Genomic DNA, 13957 nt, shown 5'->3' on the forward strand with positions numbered 1-13957 from the left:
GTAGCAGGGCCAAATAGTATAACAATTTTTTATAAAAAATTAAAAATAATCATATTGGTTATATTAATATATTACTAGTAATGTATTAATATAACATGCAGCAATTTTGTAAGATACTATTATAATAAAATAATAATAAAACAACTCATAAGATCAAGATGAGTTCTTTGGCCCAAGTGTGCATTGCACACCACGTTCCAGCTGAAGCAGAGGGCGAGGGTACATGACTGAACAAAGACTTCAACCTTCAGAGCTTGATCTGCTTTTTCAGATATTGGGACACCAGTGAGGAGACATGTTCATTATCAAATTGCCTCAGCATCAATTCCCACTTTAGGCTAACTTCTGTCCCTGCTTTCTCAAGTCTGAAGGCAAAATGACTTCAGTGAGCTCAGTGATGCTCATTTGGGCTGAACATCAGGGTCAGTCAGTGCCAGAGCCCTTGTTCCAAGCTTGCAGAGGTAACTGCAGACACTTGAGCCTCTCCCTGGCACATAGCCAAGAGCTGGGTGATGTGCTGAGCCACCGAAACAGGCTGCAGCAATTTTAGATGCATTCATACATTACAGTAGGGAGTACATTTTGGCCTCATTTTCACAACAGAATTGTAGAGTAAGAGGCTGTTTTCCAGCTTCAAAACAGTTTTCTAAAGAAGTTTCAAACTTATTTGGGACAGTCCTATTTCTTTTAAATGTTCCAATATTATGCACAGGGACAAGAAGATATTTGGGCCCAGAAGATCCACAAGCTCTGGAGTACTAAGTTAACTCAAGTATATTTTCCATGTTGAACATGAAATGATTTTTGTTTCTTTATTACCTTTCAGAGTAGATTTTTTTTGGTTTTTTTTGTTTGTTTCCAGCATAAAGGAGAAGTTTTCAAAGCCCCCTGGAAGTTTTTTTCCTGTATAAGGACATACGTGGGAATGTACAAATAGATGTATCTGGGAAGACTCCAAGTGGGACTATGAAACTCTGAAGATGATTTTAGAATTCTGGACAGAAGTTTCAGCATTTTTATTCTGCAGGAAAGCCTGAGAAGCTGTGTTTCCTCCAAATAAGATGACTTTTATTTTAATTTTTTTTAAATGAAATATGTGTCTTGTGAGTCAGAAATTGACATTTGCCCAGCTGTCACTAAAGGCAGTTGCTTTCCTCTGGGAAAACATCCTGCAGGAGTCCAGCTTTCCTCTATCATCTATTTCAGGTAATGAGAGCCCAGGAAGGAATAAAAGTTGTGATGGTGTTTATACCAATCCTGGAAGTTTTTTGGGATAAACATCCATATTTGATCTCTGGATGTGTTTGGAAAGAAAAGAAAAACCAATGAAAAAATACTCCAAAAACCAAAACACCATAAAGTTTCTTCTTACACCCAAATCAAAATATAGACAAATGGAAGGTGTTTCTAGATGGAGCTGTATTTGAGGGGAAAAGTAAGGAAGCTGAGAAAATTAGAAGACATCCCACTGCCCAAGCACACAAAGAAGTTGAGAAGAAGAGAAAGTTTGCAGACAGAATTCTAATGAAAAGAGGCTTTAAGAAGAACAAGAAGGACAATATTGTTTGGGTTTGTGAACACAATGTTTCCCTTTTTTAAAAGATAAATTGAACTGCATCACAATGTCTAACTGCAGCAATAGCATTTTTTCACTTAGATAATCCACCACACTCCTGAGAAGAGAGTAATACACAAATGGGTGTATGAGAAGTCTATGTCAACATGTGCTTGTAGCAAATCCAAGAAGAGACTGCACTCATGGTCTGTGTGTTCCTCCATGTGTTTCCAGAGGAAAGCCAGAAGGGTGAATCAAATAGATGGGATTGTGAAAAAAATGGAAATAAAAGACTCCAGGAACCAGCCAGAGCACAGGCAGGCCAGCATAACACTGCCTAAGTGAAGAGGGGGAAAGTGAGAATTGCACTCCCCCTGCCCTCTCAGCGCAGCTTTTGAGAGGGAGACTGTCTGTGGTGGGAGCCCCATGGCTGACACTTTGCCAGCTCCCACCACCTGCCAGCCTGCGCATCCAATACTGCAACACACTATTGGCACTTGCCAAACTCCTGTTTAGCAACAGCCTCACTGGGGAGAAATAGAAATAGCAGAGTAGTGAAACTGTGACTTGATGATAATATCTTATTATTATGCCTCTACTGCTTCACATTTCAGTTTCATAAGAAGAAAACCAATATTTTTCATGCTCTGTTCGAAGCTAGCACCGCCTGCAGAAATATGTGTCAAAGAGCAGCAAATAAATCTACTGCAATGAGACAAAGAAGGGAATTATGTATCAAATTAATACTATAAACAACACAGACAAAATTCACTCACTCTTTTGCCCCTGGCTCCCTGGCAGGAAAACAGATTTCCAGGCAACCATTGCTCCAAACAGTGCAGCATTATTTAAAGAACATTATGGAGTTAAGTTTTTGGATTACTGACCAAGATACTGCAGTTACAGAACTGGAAGGTGTTGGAAGCAATGCCATTGGTTTTTGTGCTTTCCCTATCTATTTAATTTTCATAATATTTTTCTGATCCTACAGGAAAAAAACCCTATTTAAATTACAGTATTCTTGAAGAAAGTGCAAGATCAATGCGTCATCAAATCCTCTTCACAGTTTGCTTAAGAAGTAATTCTTGTCCTTTAAAATGTTTCTCAGGAAGACACAGAGAAAGAGAAAGGAGAAAATTAAGAGACTTGGTGAATGGTTTTAATATCCAAAATTATTATTATCCTGGAATAGAAGACACCTCTTATTTCAAATGCTGACGAGGTAGGGATTGTGAGGACTAGATTTTTTTTTTTTTTTCAAGAAAGGCTCAAGCAAGTAAATTTAAAAATGGCTTAAGAAAAATTGAATCAGAAGGGTAATCTTTAAAATTTGCAAGAAATACAAAATTAGGTCCCTCTTCATGGTTTTAAATCTTTTAATGTTGTTATTACCACTAAAGATTGGGTTCAGCATGAGTCTGAAGGGAATTATATTATTTATATCCACTTTCTAAACATTTGCCTAATGGGTTTGTCTTTCCCCACACTCAAATTCAGTTTCTCTGCTCTTCCACTGAATCCCTTCTCACCAAGGGATGGTTCCAAAAGGACAGAACGGCTTTTATTTGCTGAAAACTGAAAAGATGCTTATGATTCCCAGATTCATTTCTCAGTGCTCCAAGCTGAAAACCCCATTGAGCTACTTCTAAAGGATATTAATATATGGTGATTGCTGAGGGAAATAGTTTGATGATTTGTGTAACATTGTGACTTTACTGATTGAAATTATAATTTGTCTCTTTTGCAGTTTTTCACATAGAGCTAGTTGAGTTCCTTCAGGAAAAAAAAATGCATACAAATGTATCAAAGTTTCCAGAAGAGTTCATCCAGTTTTATAAACCAACATACCAGACTGAATAAATATTTTGCCTTTAGTTTTCTGTCTACTCAGTCAAAATCAACGATATTTCATTAATTCAGTAGTTGTGTGGTCTTGCTAGTTCCAGGAAATTGTGTTTACAGTATACTTATTTTTACCTTTTGCAAGAGAAGAGAAAGCAAACCACTGAAGTATACTTAGTCCAGCCCTTTTGAAAAATCTCCTTTGAATCATGGAAAAATAGTAAAGAATGCATCTGGACAAACTCATTATTGCCTCAGAAAACTTGGCATCTCTTGCTAAACTAACCAGCTCTGTGTAAAAACAACAGGGATTCCTCAGTCAAATCTACCATCCTGAAGGTGGTTGCAAGGAAAATACAAAATTAGGCAAATTAAATTAAAATTTACTTCCCAACAGTAGTGTGAAAGCTGACAAACCCATCAATTTTATTTCTGTCTTCAAAGAAAGCAGTAAATGCAGCAAGTGGAAATCATGCTAAGGACCTTTCACTTGTCATTACAAGAAAAAAAATCAGAAGTTCAACTAAGCACAAAGTTAATGCTGCAAAACAATTTTTTTTAATATTAGTATACCCTTTCTGAAATAATCTCCCATCAGCCCAGAAAAGAGAAAAACAACATTCTCTAGGGCAAATCATATAAAATCCAGAATTTTATTCTGGAATTAAAAGAAAATCTACAGTTACCTAAAGCACAGAATTGAAAATGTCTTTGTCTTTCCTTTATATCTAGTTTTGAACTTGGATGTGATTATCAGCCTTCCTTTAATTTGGACAATTTTTTACCAGGATGTGTTTTCATGTAATAAAATATTTGAAATAAGTGAGAATGCAGGTTTGTCTGTAAAAATGCCTGCTCCTGAAACAACTAGAGATATGAATAATTCCATGGTTTGAAAAGGGAGGCTATAACAAGACAAAAGAGTGCCCTGCTGCAAGGCTGGAGAGGGATGCCCTGAAACCCTCTTGTAACCTTGCAAATGTTGTTTTCAACATTTCAGCCTGGCTGCTGTACAAGAGTGGCTCTTCCCTTCACCCAGCTTGAGGAGAGAGGCAGGAATTTGATTATTCCATGCAAAGATTTTGCAGTAATTCTTTGTCCACAGCCAATTTTACAGAAGCAAGGCAGAATTCTTCATTCCTGCTCTGGCTCCTTCTGTCCCTCTCACGTGTGGGGTCTCCATGAGCTCGTGGAGGTTTGTGCTGCCACCAGAGCTGGAAGGCTGCACCAAGTGCAGGGCTCCCAACAAAGCCACCCATATTTAGTGAAGGAATTTAGGGGTTTTGCCACTGAACTGTGTAAAACAGACTGAGAACTTCCTCAGTTCCCAAAACAACCCAAAATACGGTGAGTACAAAGCCCCCAGAATGCTCCATTTCCCCCCAGCTTCCTCATTTGAATGGGATTTCAGAGAATTATCTCAATAGACATGATCTAATTGCCTCTTGAGAAATCCTTCATTTATTTCAGTGGTATATTTGGTCAGAGCTTTTAGTTGCTCCAGGATATTGCTCATCTAATTCATCCACTTTTTTAACAACAGGAGAAGTTCTGATTTCTCCAGGGAAAAAGAGTCATGACCAAATGTGCTTCAGAGCAGCCAGAAAAAGTCGAGCCAGACCAGGAAGAAGAAAAATGAAGAGTTGGCTTCTGAAGAACTGGATGGATTTATAAAATGTACTTCATCTTCCTTTGATGGGAGTGTGCTAAAAATATTCCATGAGCTCAATACATTATATTAGATACATTTCTATTGGAAGTGCTCACATCTTGTTTGTTATGGAGGAAAATGCTGTTACATACAAATGAAAATAGTTTTCTGCCTGAGAAAGCAGAAATTTCAGCAATAAGTTTGACAAAGGGTGGGGGAATGCCACTAAAACTCAAAGATAAAGCCTTGTACAGATTTCCACCACATTTAATTATGTAGAAGAACATTTGTATGTTTACCATGCTTGTGGATCCCAGCACTGGTATTCATATTCAGGGATTGTCAGTGATACTGAATGTATTTTGCTGTACTAAAAAAGAGAGGTTTTCGGGCAAATGTTGTCTCTGTGGATGCTTTCAGAGCTTGTGTTAAAGAGATGCTGTACACCTGCAATAGCATTGAGAATGACAACAATAAAAGACCAATTTTTGTTAAAGATTTCTGTTGTATTAAGTAAATGTCTGTTACTTGTTGCATACATGTGGTTGGTTCTCCCAAACTTTTTTAAAAGCTGCTTTCAGTTATGCAGTGACAAAAGTTAAGGGACCAAATTAGAATGCACATGTATTACACCACAGCTAATTTACACATATGATTGCTTTAATGTAATTTTCATGACCTGCCTATTTATAAATTTCTGTCATTTCTACTCAAATTTGTATAAAAGGCTGGAGAAATTCCACAGCACTTCGCTTTTTGTCTTACTGGCTAGCTAGAGAGAATTTTTTTTTTGAAAGTGTGTTTAAGAAGTGTTACTGCCAATGGTTTGTTATGATTAAAACAGGTCTCTTTGGCTAAAACTAAATAGGTGAGTATAAATGATCACTTTTCCCAGGGAAAACTGATTCAAGGCACTATTCCTTAAGCATAGTTTTTAACATTTTTTGTTTGGTTTTCTTTTTTTTTTTTTTTTTGGAGGTTCTCACAATTATTTCCCTTCAGAGTTTATAAACTATGCATGGTTATACAATGTACAATGCAGAAACACATCCCATTCCCAAAGTCTGTCTTCTTTAAAGTAGACCTCACTGAGCATTTGCCTTATTTCCATAGCTGTGGGATTTGTGATAATTTAATCCCTTGCAGTTTAACCAAAATGCTGCTGGTAAATCTTCCAGTGGCTCCATGTGCCATTGGGGCTTCAGTCTCCTTTTATTAATCAATATAGAAGTTCACCATAGCTGCCTAAATAAGGAGTCAGACATACCAGAACAGGCCAAATAATTTCTTATTGGCAAGGAATCAGCATAGGAAGCAAATCAAATATATGTTAGGCCTATGTAAAACCTAGAAGTGACAGCCTAATCCTTATTCTACACCTGATCCTGACACCCTAAGATGACTCCTGTGGTTCCATGAGAGCCCCAGGGTGGCAGATTTTCATTTCACTAGGTCAGCAAGGCTCATTTCAGTATCTTACTGATATAACTATTCACTGTGAGCTCTGCATCTGAAACAAAATGGGTCTTGCAGTTCATTTTATTTTCCAGAGGAAATGACACAGAAATGCTTTTTACTTGGTTAGCCTGAAGTATTTAACAAGAAAAGGGACAGTTATTGGCAAAGGCCAGTGGACCAGTTCTGGTTGCGGTTTATGAGAATACATTCAGAGGAACTCAGCTGAAGGCAAAACTACATTGGCAGATTATATTATATCTGAACCTAGTGAGAAAGGGAGATGATAGTTTCACAAATGTACCACGAAAAAAGGGGAAAAAAGGGGGGGGAGGGGTTCATCAAAAATAAAAAATCCCAAGCCTTAAAATGAAGGGCAGTGGCATGCTCTGAAAATCATTTTCAAGCTTTATGGTCTCAGTTGCATGTCCATTTCACAAAGGCAATGAAACAATTTTACTTTGATGAATTAGACTGTCATTTTCCTTGTTCATGATGCTGTGTCAAAACCTTAACTTGAAGTGAAATGGAAAAATTATACGTTATATATTTGAAAGGATTTTTTTAAAAGCCCCAAATAAAAAATAGCTACCAGTAAAAATTTTCTGTGAAAATTTATGAGTTTTTTAATGTCATTATTTTAAGTGTAAGGGAAAATGTGTGCTTTAAGAGGAACTTAATAGAGGGCAAAAGAGTCAGAAAGAGCTTTTGGCTGCTAGGGAGCTACAGTTGCAGGCAGATGTATCCATACATATGTATAACACACACACACTTATGTCCCTTGAATTTTAGGGCGGTACTTCCTCATGAAAAGAAAGTAGTGAATCTATTATTGCCTAATAAACATTTGTTTATTTTACTACCTATTACATTCCCAGAATCTCACAGAAATTTTGAGGCTATCTGTAGCATCACAGACCTATAAAGTTGCAATTCTACCTCTTTTACCACAAAAAGTTTTTCACCCAGGATCTTTCAGACACACAAACAGCAGAGAGAACATTAGGAACTACAGAGTTCTGATACTTTGCCATAGGAGATGAGGCTCATTTTTTTCCTCCTGTGACTCTCAGGTCTGTCACCTCTCTAAGCAATGCACAAACCCACACAGCAGCAGCAAGGAGAGAGACCCAAGGCCAAGTGCAAAAACCAGCAAATAATGCACACAGTATTTTAGAGGGTTAGGAGAGAAACAGGGCTGATCAAAAGAGGTCAGGAGATGAGACAGCCTGGTGGGATAAGGAGTTCAGCAGTTCCTGCAGCCCCCAGCATGTGGACCTGCCTCACACTGGGGTAATGCAGGTCCCCAGGCTGTGGGTGCAATGACAGCAGAGGGGGTGACACCAGAAGCAAGGCTCAGAACCAACCACTCCTCTGGATCTGCTGAGGGCTTCATCTCTCTAGCCCTGCCACTGAAACCTGCTCTGGGATGTGACACTGAGCAGTTTGCATTCTCACAGGGCTGCCCTATGGTGGTTACCATTGCATTTATCAGTTACCATTGTCATTTAATAAAATAAATGACTTTTAAAAATTGCATACCTCTTGATCTTTCACTATCTACTCGATCTTATATTTTCCTCATATACTCTTGTGGTCAACAGACCACTGAGATATTTGGTGGACAAGCCCACTACACATTAATTATATCTCTGCTGCACTTCCCTTATCTCTTTTTCCAGATTAATCTTTTTTTATTCTACAAACTTAAAGCCTACTCCTAGCTGTCCCCTTGATTCTACTAGCAAAATTCTTACTAAATTATGTGGCTTTATCAAGATGACAAAGTGATTCATTTGCTTCAGACATGAGCAAAAAATAAATTCAGTGATAAAAGGAGAAAGCTTTTTTTATTATCACAATATACACTGATTAAAATGTTACGTGGAAGCACAAAAATAATATCTATGTATACTATGTAAGCAGTCAGATGATATCAATTTTAAAACATAAAAGTGACTTCTATATATTATTTCAACCACCACAGACATTTAATATGCAAAATTCACCAGAGGATTGAGATGGAACTCCATTTCAGGTCATATATTTAACCTTGACAATGTCTGGTAAAACAAAAGATGGGTAACACAAGAGACTCCTTTCCCCAAATAGCTTACCAAGAAATACAAACACAATGAAATGAAGCTCTTCATGTTGAAATTAGCCTGTGCTGAAAACATTGAGTATCTTTTGTTGTGATATGAGTTTTATTTGTAAGGAAAAGAATTGCTGTCACTTACATTGCAAATTATTCAAATTTATACAGCAGACTAATTTAACAGAAAAGGAAATAGGGTTCTTCTGTATTAGGTACCAAGTTATAATATGCTTTTACAATGTGTAAGCCTAGAGGAATATTAAAATGTTAATTTGGATAGTATTTAAAAGGTAATTACTTTTATACAATAAAAGAAGAAGTCTACTGAATACTAATCCCAGTTTCATGTGCTTTTTTGAACTAATGCTACATTAATTAGAGAATCCATTTGTTTAAGTGATTTTAATTTAGATACCTGGAAGACATTATCATCTACAAAAATGTCTGGGTTTTTTCAGCTCAGCTAATGGAAAATCCTTACTGTATTAAATTCAATGTTTAAGAAAGTACCTATACTTGTGGGAGAGTGGTGAACTGAAAGAATGAGAGATTTTTTAATGACTCTCCTGAAGAAAGCATGGTTTGGTTGCTCAGCACAAGAGCTGCTACAAAGAGCACTGGCAGGGGCCACATGGAGCAGGGTGAGACTGATTGCTCCTAAACAAAAGCTGATTTCATCTATTCAAGCCTTTTCAGGGAAGGGTGAATGTGGAAAAATTTTATTTGCATTTCAGACCAGAGAAGCCTGCTCAGACTAGCCAGCCTATTTTGTCCAACTTCTTGAATTATATAATCTACACCCTTGTCTATGATAGTCTTTTCAATGCATAGAGGGCATCCATCTTGGAACAACCTCAGAAAATTATACTCAGGTGTTTTATAACATATTTCATTCATGCTAATGGTTTTTTTTAATTTTATTTTTAAATCTGTTAAATCAATGCTTATTTCTCTAGCCAGAATATTTTCCTATGGTTGACTACCTATATGAATTGTTTTGTTAAAAAAACCAATTATCTAAATTGGGTATTTAGCCAAATAAACATAGCTGAATCAAAAAAACCCCAATAACGCTCTTTAATTTGTAAGAAGGCCAGATATATTTTGATTATATTTTTCCAACATGTTATAAAAGAGATTTTTAGAAGACAGAGTGCCCAGGTGAGGTGTGGCACACAGCAGCAGCACATCCCTGCTCTGGGCACACCATGGGGCACAGCTGTGCCCAGAGCTCAGAATGACAAGGAGTAAGGACTCAGTAAGCTTTATTCTTTCAAGCTAGATATCTGTTGAACATTACCTAATTTTTAGCAAGAATATGAAGCCCTCTAAAAAATCTGATCAAGTTACAGTCAGTGCAGATGAACCACATAAGAGTCTTTCACACAGTGAAACTCAGGTTGATCTATGCTTAAAAAGAGAAATGCTGAGAACTTCTCTGCTCTCCTAGGTCATTTACATATGCCCACTCTACTTTCATTAGTTTGACATTTACTCCTTTTATTCTGTCAGCAGAAAGATTACTTGATTTTCACTGTTGCTATTACAATGTCACAGGTATAATAGCACTATGAACAGCGCAATAGATTTACAGAGTGAATAAAATATGATTTCTGAAGAGTAATTGCTGGTAGGAAATGAAATTTTAATAACAACTTACAACAAGTTGGCAATTAACTAAATAGAATTATTTTATGATCATGATTTTTAGATGAATCATTAGAGCCAAACCCCCAACAAAAAGCTTATCTCTCATCTAAAACATTACAAAAATAAAAATATGGTAAGTGATAATTTTCTTGGAAAGGACAGCAAAAAAAGGAAGCAAGGCAAGAGAAAAATGGTAGAAAATTCAGTAGTAATCAGACCAAAATGGAACTGAAGGAATGCATGACTCCACAGCCTGCCACTTCAGATGCTAATTTACATCTAAGGAGTTCTTTATCCGGTGAATGTATTGTGGAAGTACAGTCAAAGTTGTGGATAAAACTCCAGGAGCAGAAAACAGGACTCAAGTTTACAGTTTCCCTGATGAGCTTTATATCATCCTGCAGAATCATTAAGCACATCCTAAAAAATACAACTTTCTGCTCCCTCTTGTGAGGGCTTCAGAGCAGAGGCTCCTCTTCAGCCATAACCCACTGATGTGATATTCCCTGCCTCAGTGAGGCCTTAGGGAGGATGTGTGACCTCCTAACACTCAGCAGCTGGAATTAGTGAGAAATTGGGCCATCTCCTTTATTTGGATTTGTCCTAGTGAATTTATCCCTCATTCCTAGCTATCCACAAAAGTTTAGATGGCAGAAATGCTTTCACTTTTACAGCTGAAGCTAAAAAAGTACCTGTTGCCTATAATAAATGAATATTTTACATACTATAAGCTTGGATTTGGCAGCTGAAGCCCATGTAACACTCAAACTCAAAATGCAACATTGAAAACCTGAGAAATTAAAACAACTTTTATAACGCACAGCCTCTTACTTTTCTGCTCCAGTATGACTTTCCTGAGTGAAAGACTTTCAGAGCATTGGGCATAAAAGCTTTTGTATGAGGCAAGTTTTCAAATGTTATTCAAAATTACTCTGTTGCCACAAAGGTACAATCTAGTCTTTATAATGTTCCCTTTAGAGCATTCCTAGATAATTGGCAGGATAAAATTGTTGTTTGTTAAATTATCACCTAGAAGAGGTGGTGAATAAATTATAACTTCCTCTATTTCCATGAATTGGCCTACTTAATTTACTGGTTAAGCAGCACAGCAGATTGCAGAAGAAAATAACCTGAATGAGCTCCAAAAATATATTTCTCTTTATCTGCTACAGTTCCATAAACTGCAGCTCACATAGATAAATCTTTTTCCATTTAGACTTCAAACTCTTATCTTCACATTACAGTCTTTAGAGCCTAAACTGTGATTTAGTGAACAAAGTAGTAGAAAAGACTGACCAGTTCTGATAAAACACAGAGCAAGATTAAGGCTTTATTGGGGAAAATGGTCCTGAGATTGCTTGGGACACAAACTCATGTGGGTATCTCTGTCCTCCAAGTGACATTTGATAATATTTCAGCCTTTCTAATTTGTAGTACAGATTTTGCTTCTTGGCTGGCAAAGGCTTTGAAAAGAGCTGGAAGACATTGGCCCTGTGTGGATTATAGTGGAAACAAGGAGCTCTGCCTCTTGCTGGTGCCAAACAAAGATCATTGCTGGCTGCCTAATTTAGATCCATGAGCGCCCACAAAGCAAATTTTTTCCAGTTGTTGCTTATTAGAAGATGAAAGATTAATTTTTTCCCTATAGGCAAATAAGCCAGAGCATCATTATTTTTTAATAGGGATTTACCCCCAGCCCCCAGCCAGCTCAATTTGAAGGGCCTGTGGTTAATAAAACATCCTGGGGGTTGCATAGCTGAGTCTGGGTGCACCTCCCTGTATCTTTACATCAGCCCAGCAGTTAGTAAATTTGAGTGTATTCTTAAAGAATGGTCACAAGGCTCAGAAAAGTTTCTTTTCCTATACTTTCCTGGTCTTACATGATGATCATTCAGCACAAAAACATACTCTCATAAGTTCACCTTCTCTTTTGAATTATTTTAAAAAGAGTTAGACCAATTCTTAGCTGTGGTGCAATACTGGCAAACTGAAAGTTTCAAACAGTCTTTTTACTCAAGATTTAAGCCAGCAAAAAATAACCCCAAAGTTAACAGAGCAGTTTTAGTCTTCACACTTGTACTTCCTGCTGTCTTTGAAAAGAACCAATTCTCATTAATTAGAAATTATTGATATATAGAGATTCATAGATAAATTTACTTTAAGTAAGCCTTTGCAATAAATTTGATACTTGCCTTTGCTGACCAAAAGGATGTGATGCAGAAGTTATATAATTTAATGCACATGTACTCAGAATCTTAAAACTGAAGTGTTGTAACTGGTGAATGACATTTCTAATTAAATATTAGCAGATCTGAGCTACAGATTAAAGGTGTTTTAACTGGTGGTATGCATGCAGTTGTTTTTAGAATGGCAACTGAAATTTAATGGATTTGAAGAAAAATAACATTTTATAATTGATTTGTTAAGCAGCACAAAGGAAAAGGGATTTGGCAAATAATTGCACATTTTATTGATGGATTCATAGAAGAAAAGAAGTTTTATAGTTTTGCAGAGAATTCAGCTGAGAACACTAAAACCAGGGCATCTTGTCTGAGATCATATTTACTAAAAGTTGGCCTGGCAGTTAAAACCACAGTGGAGTCAGATTTGCAGTTTGATACTTCAACCAACTCAATAATATGATCCTTCAAGCTTTGATCCTTGATCAATGGATTTTTAAGAAGCAACTTAGAAAAAAACATGTCAGCAAATATTTTGTCTTTAGTTTCTTATCATGGTATTTTTCTTTCTCTGTAACCTTTTTGCATGCATCAGTTCACTTCAGAAAATCTTCCATTTGTAGTTTAAAGTGTTATTCAGGATTTTCATTTAACCTGCAGTCTAACAGTCTTCTGTGTAATTTAACTAGCATTGAAATTATTTTACTTTAAATATTAACTTAAATAAAATCCAATATTAAAAAATGAACTTATTCATACATATTAATCCCAAGAGCACAATTATAACAGAAGTGATAGTCTGAAATATTTTGTGAATATTTGAGAATGGATAAAGAAGCAGGAAGATGTAAAGAAAATCAGAAAGCCCATTTTTCATTTAGCTATTTAGGCAGGAATGACTATGACATTACATTACTGGGTAGTGATAGTGCTGGCTGTCAGGGAGTCTGATTTTTGCATTTCTCCTAGGAAAGGTTTCTGTAAAGAAGCACTTTCTAACCAAGGTGACAAGCTGGTGTATTACTATTAGCACATGCCCAAAAAAGTTTCACTATTAAATGTATTTGAGGGCAGCTTGCATGCACTGAAATTAAACAGTTTCAAGGTATTTCAGACAAACTACTTTTTTTGTTTGATTTTGTAAACTGGAGGTACAGTCTGCTCTTCTCACAGAAGTCTTAGTGTTATTTCACTGGTAGGTAATTAGTTCAGATAAAAGGCCTTTAGATCTTTGAAATAAATCAATTTATATGTCAAGAATGTTGATTTAGACCAAAAAAATTCTTCTGATTATGAGAACACATGTAATGAATGATCAACTCTGGGCATTTTGTGACCCAAGTGCACTAGGTCAGATGAAGAAAAGTCTTACTATTGTCACAAATATTTTAATAAAAATTCTGTAATTTCTAATTTAGTCTCCACTTAATTTATAATTTCAACAAGCCCTCTGGGGGCAATACCCCACTTTTAGGATATTTTCAGGATTCTGCTGCTTTCCTTTACCTTGCATTCAGACTGTGTCA

The 13957-nt window shown here is 36.5% G+C and overlaps 1 protein-coding gene across 1 annotated transcript in view; it reads left to right on the top strand.

The window, feature by feature from the left end:
• Nucleotides 1–5544, top strand: part of HTR7 (5-hydroxytryptamine receptor 7) — a 29063-nt gene extending 23519 nt beyond the window's left edge. The window contains exon 3 of the transcript XR_008483052.1: nt 4941–5544. The gene's annotated coding sequence lies outside the window, so the exon portion shown is untranslated. The remainder of the gene's footprint in view (nt 1–4940) is intronic.
• Nucleotides 5545–13957: the final 8413 nt, after the last annotated feature.

This window comes from Melozone crissalis, unplaced genomic scaffold, assembly GCF_028551555.1.
Source record: "Melozone crissalis strain CALT ecotype California unplaced genomic scaffold, PUWL_Pcris_2 ptg000019l_1, whole genome shotgun sequence".
NCBI classification, from domain to species: domain Eukaryota; kingdom Metazoa; phylum Chordata; class Aves; order Passeriformes; family Passerellidae; genus Melozone; species Melozone crissalis.